At 38.6% G+C, this 11635-nt stretch overlaps 1 pseudogene; it reads left to right on the top strand.

Moving 5' to 3' along the window:
* Window positions 1-6603: 6603 nt before the first annotated feature.
* On the top strand, window positions 6604-7612 carry LOC512119 (nuclear transcription factor Y subunit alpha-like; annotated as a pseudogene).
* Window positions 7613-11635: the final 4023 nt, after the last annotated feature.

Below are 11635 nucleotides of genomic sequence, written 5' to 3'. Positions count from 1 at the left end.
GACACGACTGACACGACTTAGCAGCAGCAGCAGGGAACTAAGATCTTTCTTTAGGATCACTCACTGCTCTACCTCCTAGATTAGCAGGTGAGAAAGGACCAATAAAAAAATACGTCTCAATATAGAAAAAAGTTGATATGAAATTTTTACCTTCTTCTCTTGACGGGGGCCTACAGAGAAAGGTTTGGGAGAACTGACCCAATAAGAATTCTCACCCTGTGTTGCCTTCTGCTGTTTTTCCCAGAACCCTATCTGTAGTCACTAGAATAAGTAAGAGTTAAAGTAGAGAGTGTATTTTTGGTATGCCCAAGAATTTGGCAAGATTTTCTATTAATTTTAGTTCTGGTTTCCCTTTATCTGTTTAAGGTAATAGCCTGTAGCAGTTTAACAGAGAGAATCAAACTTGAGAGGGACCCATGTGCTGGACTTACTTTGAGAATATATGTGAGAGTATTTTAAGGCCATTAGTTTGATGAATGTTTTCTATGGTCATACAATCATTTCAAAGTGGAAGGGCAATTTGTAGCAAGGAAAAAAAAAGTTTGACATCATGTTGGATCAGTTTGTTTTATTATAACCCTTGCATTCTGTTGCTTTTGTTATTATAATCACTAAAATTATGCTGTTTATAGCTTTAAGTATACATAATGGCTTGCTTCTGAGAACCCTGCTCCTTTGCCTGAATGTTAAACAAAAATGTGTCTGTTCAGCTCACAGGGAGACATTCTGACCCTCTCCACCTGTGAATGGCTGCAAGGAAGAAGAAATTAATACATCCCCCCACACAAGGTTGGCCAAACCAGAAAACATTTTGCAAGATTCATGGTCTTTTTACTTTACTTCCTCACCTCCTCTACTTCTCTGTTCAATAAAATAAACTGGAATACAGACAGTGATAAGAGGGTACTCTGTAACTTTAGCCCACTATCTTCTTGGACACCAGGTTTCTGAATAAATTTGCTATTCCTTGCCTCAACACCTGTCTCCTAATTATTGGCCTGTAGTGTGGTAAGCAGATGCAGCTTGGACTCAGTAACAAATTTAGACCCAAAATTAGAGAAACATGTCCTCAAAAAGAGGAAGATAGAGAGGGAACAATAGGAGCTACCTAGTCTTACAGTTTTTTATTTTAGGTATATATTGAAAATTTGATTTTTCATTAGCCTTTTGCAGTGAAGCTATTTTGGAATTTTGGAGCCTCTAGATACTTCTGCCCACCAATTAGCACAAGTGCCAAAACAGGAGGGAAGGGAGTAAGGCACAACCTTAAAAATTGACATAGCTGTAGGATATGACAGAACCTGGTTCATGATCTTTTTACTTTACTGGGTCCAGTTGGGCCAAAGAGTCAACTATCAGTAGACTTTGAGCCTCAACAAACAATCCTTGTAATATATTAGTATCTAAACAACACACACATCAGCACCATGACAGTTCTGAGACCAAACATAAAAGACCCCAAAAAATGGGTGGTGGCCCAATTTCTGGAATTCCTGTCCCTTCCTCAAAATTTAATGGGTAAAATCTTCCCATTCATTAGCCTATGAAATTACTGGTCCCATAAAAACTAACCATGTCATATTTCAAAACTCTGTTGCCTTCTGAGGTGACCCACACTCTGTGGACTGTGTTTCTCTCTAAATAAATCCACTTCTTACCTACCACTCCATCTCTGAATTCTTTTGCAGTAAAGCAAGAACCTCAAATTCACTGGGAACAGTACCTTATTTTGTTTGATTTGGAAACATTTGTTTTCTAGTGAATATCTTAAATAATCTTGTCCAGTTGAAACATACCTTATAATAGTACTGTGATTCTAGATTGTATTTTAGTTTTACTTTTAGTAAAATCTACAAGTTTAAATCTAAGCCAAGCACATCCTAATTGAAAAACCAAAAAAGTACCCACCAGAAGGACAATCTTTTGTCTAAATTCTGAATAAAGTTGGAGAGCTTGACCAAAAGGAAGGGGCTCAAAATTTGAGAGAGGGCTCACCAAATTACAAGAAGGAAACCCAAAAAGCATTGAGTGCAAGCATCTCAGTGTGGGTACCTCACTGAATTTTGATTTTGAGGCAGTTGTCTCCTTCAAATCCCATGTTTTAAAATCACTGAATGTCAGTCTCGATAAAGAGGTAAACTGAAACAAGTGCAATTTGCCTGATATTATTTGTAATTACCATAGGAATTGCAACTTGGGAAATACATGCTATAGCAAGCTACAGGGGAGTCCCATGAAGGTTTGAGTTCAGCTATATTTATAGGCAAGGAGTGCAAAGAGTGGGAAGCTCAGCCAGAGTCTAAGCAGTAATGATTAGCTTGAAGATGGAAATAAATTCTTCGTGGATGTCCATGGTTTGGGAGATAATGCTTTGTTTTCTGTACACTGAGCATTTAATGGAAATCACTGCCTCATTTCTTAAGTTCAGTTTTTCTGAGAGTGCATGCATGAGATTTTGCATTTCATATTCTCCAGTTCCATCCTAGATTAAAATTCTTTCACAGTATTATTTCTGAAAACAGCTTATATGTATATGAAAAATGTAATCATTAAGAGGACTTTGTATATACATATATATAACAATATAAGTATAGTCGAATCTGTGATTTTTCCTGTAGTCATGTATGGATGTGAGAACTGAACTATAAAAAAAGCTGAGTGATGAAGAGTTGATGCTTTGGCACTGTGGTGTTGCAGAATTCTTGAGAGTCCCTTGGGCTGCAAGGAGGTCAGACCAGTCAATCTTAAAGGAAATCATCCCTGAATATTCATTGAAAGTACTGGCTGACCTTGAAGCTCTAATACTTTGGCCACCTGATGTGAAGAACTAACTCATTGGAAAAGACTCTGATGCTGGGAAAGACTGAAGACAGGAGGAAAAGGAAGCAACAGAGGACAAGATGGTTGGATAGCATCACCAACTCAATGAATATGAGTTTGAGCAAACTCCAGGAGAGTCCCAACAGAAGAAACAGATTGTTACCAACACTGTAGAAGTGTCCTGTGTATCGCTTCTTGAAAACAACCCATTTCCTCAAAGTATTCTGTAATTTGCTTACTGCTTTACAATTAAGAACAGTGCTTTTAATTCATTTAAGATCTGTAGGCATTTTAAAAATAGTTATTCACTATTCTTTTAGAAGCTATCCATGAAATTAATGATAGCTATCATTTATTAAGTCCATAGTGTGTGTCAACCTATTCTAACCCATTGACATACAGAATTTCATTTCACAATTACACTATCTTTCTAAGGTAGATACCTATGATTTCATTTCACAAATGAGGAAGCTGAGTCTTAGATAAGCTAAATGAGTCCTTAAGTTTACACAAACAGGAACTGGAATATCTATTGTCACAGCCAGTGTGGTATTGAACATGAAAATAATACCCATAAAGAAGCACTCATTTTAATTGAAGAATCATTTTGCTGTCTCATGGGAGGCTCTTAGGTAAATTACCAAAGTGAGATGTTGAATTGAAAAAAACTCAGTATTTCATTGATTGCATCAGTGGATAGCTGAGTTTAAATTGAACAGCTAAACCTCCTCCCTTGTAATCAGTTTTGTTTTGTTTTGTTTTTCCACTTAAAACATTCACTCAAAATATGCTATGAAACATTATAAGACATTAAAAAAATAAACATTTGACTACAATTTGCTTTCAAACAACTTTCAGTTTATCTGAGACAGGTATAAATGCCAAGTAGATTTGATGTTGCTGTTTTTCAGTCACTAAGTTGGGTTTGACTCTGTGAGTTCATGAACTGCAGTGTGCCAGGTTCCTCTGTCCTCCAGTGTCTCCTAGAATTTGCTCAACTTCATGTCCATTGAGTCAATGATGCCATCCAACCCTCCTGTCCTCTGCTGACCCTTTTTCCTTTTGCCTTCAGTCTTTCAAAAAATTAGGATATTTTCCAATGAGTCAGTTCTTCACATCAGGTGGCCAAAGAATTGGAGATTCAGCTTCAGCATCAGTTCTTTCAAGGATTATTCAGGGTTGATTTCCTTTAGGATTGACTGAATTGATCTCCTTGAAGTCCAAGAGTCTTTTCTGGTGCCACAACTCAAGAGCATCAATTCTTCACCACTCAGTCTTCTTTATGGTCCAACTCTCACATCCATAACAGACTACAGGAAAAACCATAGCTTTGACAATAGGGAACTTTGTCAGCAAAGTGACATCTTTGCTTTTTCATACACTGCTTAAGTTTGTCATAGCTTTCTGCCCAAGGAGCAAGTTTTTTTTTTTGTTTTTGTTTTTTGTTTGTTTTTTTAATTTTGTGGTTGTAGTCACCATCCATAGTGATTTTGGAGCCCAAGAAAACAAAATCTGTCACTTCTTCCTTTGTTTTCCCTTCTATTTGCCAGAAAGTGATGGGTCCAGATGCCATGATCTAAGTTTCTCTAATATTGAGTTTCAAACCAGCTTTTTCACTCTCTTCTTTCATCCTCATCAAGAAACTCTTTAGTTGCTATTCACTTTCTGCCATTAGAGTGGTATCATCTGCATATCTGAGGTTGATTCCAGCTTGTGATTCATCCAACCTGGCGTGTCACGTGAGGTACTCTGCATATAAGTTAAATAAGTAGGGTGACAATATGCAACCTTATTGTACTCCTTTCCCAATTTTGAACCTGTCAGTGGTCCCATGTCCAGTTCTAACTGTTATTTCTTGACCTGCATACAAGTTTCTCAGGAGATAGGTAAGGTGGCATGGTACTCCCATCTATTTAAGAATGTTCCACAGTTTGTTGTGATCCACACAGGCAAAGGCTTTAGCATAGTCAATGAAAGCAGAAATAGATGTTTTCTTTCTTTTTTTTTTTTTTTTTCTGGAATTCTCTTGCTTTCTCCATGATCCAATAAATGTTGGCAATTTGTTCTCTGGTTCCTCTGCCTTTTCTAAACTAAGCTTGTACATCTGGATGTTTTCGATTCACATATTGCTGAGGCCTATCTTGAAGACTTTTGAGCATAACTTTGCTAGCATATGAAATGGGTGCAATTGTATGGTAGTTTGAACATTCTCTGTCATTGCCCTTCTGGGGGATTGGAATGGAAACTGGCCTTTTCCAGTCCCATGGCCACTGCTAAGTTTTCCAAATTTGCTGACATATTGAGTGCAGCACTTCAACAGCATCATCTGTTAGGATTGGAATACCTCAGTTGGAATTCCATCACCTCCACTAGCTTTGTTTGTAGTAATGCTCCCTAAGGCCCACTTGACTTCATACTCTAGATGTCTGGATCTAAGTGAGTGACCACACCATTGTGGTTATCCAGGTCATTATGCCCTTTTCCATATAGTTCTTCTTTGTATTATTGCTACCTCTTCTTAATCTCTTCTGTTTCTGTTAAGCCTTTCCATTTCTGTACTCTATCATGCCCATTCTTACATGAAATGTTCCTTAATATCTCCAAGTTTCTTGAAGAGATCTCTAATCTTTCCCATTCTGTAATTTTCCTTTATTTCTTTGAATTGTTCATTTAACAAGGTATTCTTATTTCTCCTATCTATTCTCTGGAACTCTGCATTCAGTTGGGTATATCTTTCCCTTTCTCCCTTACCTTTCGCTTTTCTTCTTTTCACAGCCATTTGTAAAGCCTCCTCGGACAACCACTTTGCCTTCTTGCATATCTCTATCTTTGAGATATAAATGCCAACTCAGCTCAGTTCAGTTCAGTTGCTCAGTCGTGTCCAGCTCTTTGCAACCCCATGAATCGCAGCACGCCAGGCCTCCCTGTCCATCACCAAATCCCGGAGTTCACTCAGACTCACGTCCATAGAGTCAGTGATGCCATCCAGCCATCTTAGCCTCTGTCGTCCCCTTCTCCTCCTGCCCCCAATCCCTCCCAGCATCAGAGTCTTTTCCAATGAGTCAACTCTTCGCATGAGGTGGCCAAAGTACTGGAGTTTCAGCTTTAGCATCATTGCTTCCAAAGAAATCCCAGGTCTGATTTCTTTCAGAATGGACTGGTTGGATCTCCTTGCAGAACTAGATAGGTATATTTTCATGCATCAGAAAAGTGCATTTATGTAAATGATGTGAGAGTGAATTTTGAAGTCTAAGTTCAGTGACGTCTATTAACAACTTTACTTTCACCATAGTGGGAAGATTTACACACCAGAAGTTAAAAGGTGCTAAAAAAAATTAGGCTTTTTAAAAAGAGTCCTCAGAGTTGTTTTACTACCACTACTTTTGTATGTGATTTTGTTAAATGTCTCTAATGTTCTTATGGAAGAACATTTTCTCAGATGCACAATTATAATGCAGATTCAGCCAACCTATATTGATTCAATATTTTAAAAATATTATTATATGTTGAGCAACAGATGTTAAAAAATTATACATAAACAAGATACAGATACTGTCCTTCTGTGGTTTAATGTCTAATAAGGATTAGATATTATATTGCTTAAATATAATCTTGTATGCAATATGTCATGTAATTTTGTCCATACCCACATGATTTTGGGAGGAAGGGCTGCTATTTTCCGAAGCAGCGGCAGTGGTGTCAGTGGCAGCAGCTGGAGCCTCTGATTGAGTTTCGGGGTCTCCTACTGGAACCAATAAGCATAGGCAGCAAATCGGGGGAGTAAGGCATGGAGTGCATCTGGCAGTCTTCTAGGATCTTCAGGGTGAAACTGACTGTAAACAGGACTCTGACTTGGAGGGACCATGAAACACTATACAGCCAACAGCAATAGTTCAACAGAGCAGACTATTGTACAGGCTGGACAGACTCAGCAGCAGGTCCAAGGGCAGCCACTATTGGTACAGGTCAGTGGAGGCTGGTTAGTCACATCAACTGGCCAACTATCATGGTCCAAGCTCTTCCTGGTAGACAAGGTCAAACCTTTATGCAGGTACCTGTGTCTGGGACACGGGGTTTGCAGCAGATACAGTTGGTCCCACCAGGACAGATCCAGATCCAGGGTGGGCAGGCTGTGCAAGTGCAGTGCCAGACCCAGCAGATCATCATCCAGCAGCCCCAGACGGCCATCATTGCTGGCCAGACACAGACACAGCAGCAGATTGCTCTCCAGGGGCAGCAAGTGGCACAGACTGCTGAAAGGCAGACCATTGTCTATCAGCCAGTTAATGCAGATGGCACCATTCTACAGCAAGGCATGATCACCATCCCCACAGCCAGTCTGGCAGGAGCACAGACTGTTCTTATGGAAGGTGACACCAACACAACTAGCAGTGGGCAAGGGACTGTCATTGTGACATTTCCAGTGGCAGGCAATGTGGTTAATTCAGGAGGGATGGTCATGATGGTACCTGGTGCTGGCTCTGTGCCTACAATTCAGAGAATCCCTCTCCCTGGGCTGAAGATGCTTGAAGAAGAGCCTCTCTACATCAGTGCCAAACAGTATCACCTTATATTTAAGAGGAGGCAAGCTCGGACTAAATTAGAGGCAGAAGGGAAAATTCCGAAGGAAAGAAGGAAATACTTGCATGAGTCTCAACACCATCATGCCATGGTATGGAAGTGTGATGAAGGCAGACGATTTTTCTCTCCAAAGGAAAAAGATAGTCCCCATATGCAGGATCCAAGTCAAGCAGATGAAGGGGCTGTGACCCAGATCATCCAAGTGTCCTAACCCCAGGCCATGTAATAGAGCTGATTGAGGTCATACTCCTTGCACTGTTTCCCACAGTGCCAAGGATATTGATCAACTCTTCCAATGGGACACTGACAATCACATTCTGCCCTTTTCTACAGGACAGAAACCACTTAGTTTTTAATAAGTGGTTCAGTATTATAATTACAGGGATGTCTGGCAAATTGAAGTTGCAAGCCTCTGTCTCACCCTTTCAGTCGGGACTTATCTCAGGCTGTTGGCGACATTGACATTTCATGGATTGGGACGATGCAAGGGACTCACGCCAGCCCATCAGTACCATGCATAGCACTTGTGTTGACTGGTGACGTCAGTCAGCCATCTGAGCAGAAGAGAACAACCTTCTCAACCTAAACTGCAATTGGCGAAGCTGCAACCCATTACTTCCCACAGATTCTGAACAGCACCTATCCCTCTAATGGAGATCTCAGGCTGACTGATGGGCAGTTTGTATTCAGAGGTGGTTTCCAGGCAAGGCAGCTCCATCTCATGATACAGAAACAATAAATTCTCTGAGACACATTCATCTAATCTGTGGTAATAATAAGAATCTTTTCTACCCAGATGATAGGTTGGGATTTTTGGACTCCAGCCAAGAAAAATCTAACTCTGGGGATAGAGTGATAAAAGATGCAAGCACTAAAAACATAAATTGCTGGATCTCTTAGCTTTCACAAGGTGTAGTTTACTTGTCTGTCTGGTGACAGGTCATATGGACCATAGTTCTTGCTATGGCTACTTTTAAGATGCTTTAGAGGGTACTGGACCTTGAAACTGCCTTTCCTTAGTAGAGAACAAAATTATACAACTTCTGTGCTGAAGTACTGAGAATATGTATAATAACTCCAAAACAAAGCAAAATTAGAGATTTTCAATCATAGGCTTTGTGACAGTATTTGAAGAATAGAAAGGTTCATGTATGTTTTACTCCAGAAAGACAAAGTGCAGTGTATATACCCTTGTGATGTCATATAGCATTATCTGTCAGTGGAGGGATGCCTGGGATGGATCATTATAATGAAGAGAAAAATTTACATTTATACTAGAAATTTTAACAAGCATGGAAAGGGAAAAGTCTGAGATTTGATCCTTGACAATTTCTGGAAAGCACAGTTCAGTCAAGCTAGCCGGGACATAATCCAGGTTACCTGCTAGAGTGTGAAGTAGATGATGGCTTCACTCCTGCTGTGCTTTGTGCTGGCCCCAGAGAGTGAACATTCTCATTCTTCCCATGGTAGCTGATTCTTTGGTACCAGTTTCCATTTGTTTCCCTTTTTCTCCATTGGTCCTGTGCAGAAAGGCTTTCACATTGCATCCATGTTCTGGGAATAAAGTGCAGACTGGAGATAGATATTCCTGCAGGGTCAGGAACAGGGCCAAAGCCCCGGGAGTGGGTTGTGCCTCAGTAATCTGTGTCTTTTCTAGATGTGGAACCCTGGGACAACTAAGGTGATACCAGAAGAGTTGCTGTTTTCTTAGAAACAAAGAAAGCTATAATTCTTTCAAAGAACATTTGGTTTTAATTTAAATACCAGGACTAGAGATATCACTCTAGCTATATTAAGAGGGAAAAGAAATTAAACCCACCAAGGAAAACAGCACAAAAGGAAATCATTGTAATGGTGCAAAATAGAGGTACAGAGCTATGCAGAGAAAGCAGGAAGTGAAGTATCTCCCTACTTGCTTGAGTCAACTTATCTGTCCTGGCTTCCAGATGTCAGGAGGGGCTGACCCTTTGGTGTTAACTTTATTTGGTAAGCCCTAAGTTCTTCAGTTAATAGATTACTAAAAACAATGAGGAATTTTTATTCTTTGGTTTTGTTTAGAATTCTTCAAGATGTAGAGTTCGCAAAGAAATTTCTCAGGCTTAATTTCTAGTACTTAAATCAACAACAGTTCTAAAATGCTATTTATTTGTGTCTGTAAGACTGTACATATACTATCAACCTCATACTATTGCGAGTTTTTTTCTCACAAGTTTGAGTTTTGTTTTTTTTTTTTTAATGAAATGCTTCAGTTGTCATTTTATCATTGCATTTCAGTTAGCTCATGAGCCTTTTATTGTGGTCATTTTAGCACATAATAACCCACAAAGTGGGGATGAGGTTTGCATTTTTTTCTTTGCTACTAGAAGTTCTTTTATTCATCTGTTCTTGTGACTGTAGTGATGCAAATAGAGTGAATGGATGAATGAATAGTTGGTTTAATACACAGTTATTTTACTTAAGTGGTTTTTTTTTTTGACAGGATAATTATAAATGTATATATTTTAATTGCACTGGTACATTGAACATGTCAGTGTCTATACCACTGAACCAACAGAGCATTTTTCTGGCTAATGGATGTCTGGTAATAATGTCTTGATTTTTCTTTGGAACTCAACTACATAGAAGGTTTTTTTGTTTTCCTATTTTTTTTCCCCCTCAGGAGTGGAAGAAGCACAGGTGATTGATCACTGATGTCATTTCAATTGTTATTTTTTAAAATCAACTTATAAGTGCTAAAAAAAATATTTATACTGGAGTAATATTTGTAAAATGATAATTTAAAAAATTATCTGTACAGATACACTAACTTTAAGCAAGACATACAAGTCAGATTTGGAAGTTTTCAACTTTAACTGATGCTATCAATTTAACCAGCAGTTATTCAGATGAAAAATAGTGTAAAGAACATTCTAGGTCAAACAGGAGGTAAAGAGATACAGCATTTCCATTATAATATAAATCAATGCAATAATTCAAGACATCTTTAAGAAAGTTTCTCACATAGCTAGGTAGATGTATATATTTGTGTGTGTGTACATAACTAAACAACTATATATTTAGTATATATTATGTATATTGTATGCATAATATATATGTATACACATTATTTATATATACACACTATATTTATATACATAATATATATATACATGCATATATATGCATATGTATATATAATATGCTGAAGCTAAAATAAACTCTTCCAAATGCTCAAAGAAGCTTTTTTCCCCTTTTGGCACTTGGTCTTCAGATATATTCATCATTTGACATGGACCGGTGCAACTCTGGTGGCTCAGAGGTTAAAGCGTCTGCCTGAAATGCGGGAGACCTGGGTTCGATCCCTGGGTGGGGAAGATCCCCTGAAGAAGGAAATGGCAATCCACTCCAGTACTCTTGCCTGGAGAATCCCATGGAAGGAGGAGCCTGGTGGGCTACAGTCCATGGGGTCGCAAACAGTCGGACACGACTGAGCGACTTCACTCACTCAGTGCAACTCAAAGGTGATCTGTGAACTATTTGGCTACCAATCTATCTATGATAATATAAAGAGATCAAGCCACTTGAAAAACTGTTTTCAAACCACTTGAAAAACATGCACACATCAACACTCACAAGTGTAACATTCAAGTGTATAACCCCACAGGGCATCACATCACTGTCATTGAGAAGAGTATGGAGTTCAATTCAGAGAAAGATGGAAAAATATGTCAGCCAAACTCAAGAATAGGATCATGTAGCTCCCTTAAAATGTTAACATTTAAAATCTTAGCTACCTGTCTTCTAAACCTGTATAGATATTTGGTTCAGCGTTAATCAAAAAGTAAACTACTCTTCACTCTCCACACCCAATTGCTTAATTTCAGATAAAAGAGACAAAGTGACAATTGCTTTGATTTATTGATGATTTCGTATCATTTTCTTTTTGAGTGACAGTCTTTCCATTTGATAGACTTTTTAGTCTGATTCAAAGCAGTAATTGAAATTACTGTTACAGCATCATCAGAATAAAACATCCAGACATTCTTTGTCCAGACACATTTATTGAGAGCACATTACTTTAACTGTGGGCATGGCAGACAGATGAATTGATATTAGGAGACTTATACTAGCTCTTGTCTCTGTTAACAGAACAAATTATTTCTTCTAAATGTTTTAGAAGTTTCCAGTTAACTAAGGAAGACATTTCTTCTTGTTTGAGAGAGATATTTGATTGAGGCTGGTACTTTTACCATTA

The sequence above is a fragment of the Bos taurus genome, chromosome 17 (genome assembly GCF_002263795.3).
Source record: "Bos taurus isolate L1 Dominette 01449 registration number 42190680 breed Hereford chromosome 17, ARS-UCD2.0, whole genome shotgun sequence".
Classification (NCBI taxonomy): domain Eukaryota; kingdom Metazoa; phylum Chordata; class Mammalia; order Artiodactyla; family Bovidae; genus Bos; species Bos taurus.
The sequence above is the reverse complement of the archived record's forward strand: the minus strand, read 5'-3'. Positions and strand labels throughout refer to the sequence as shown.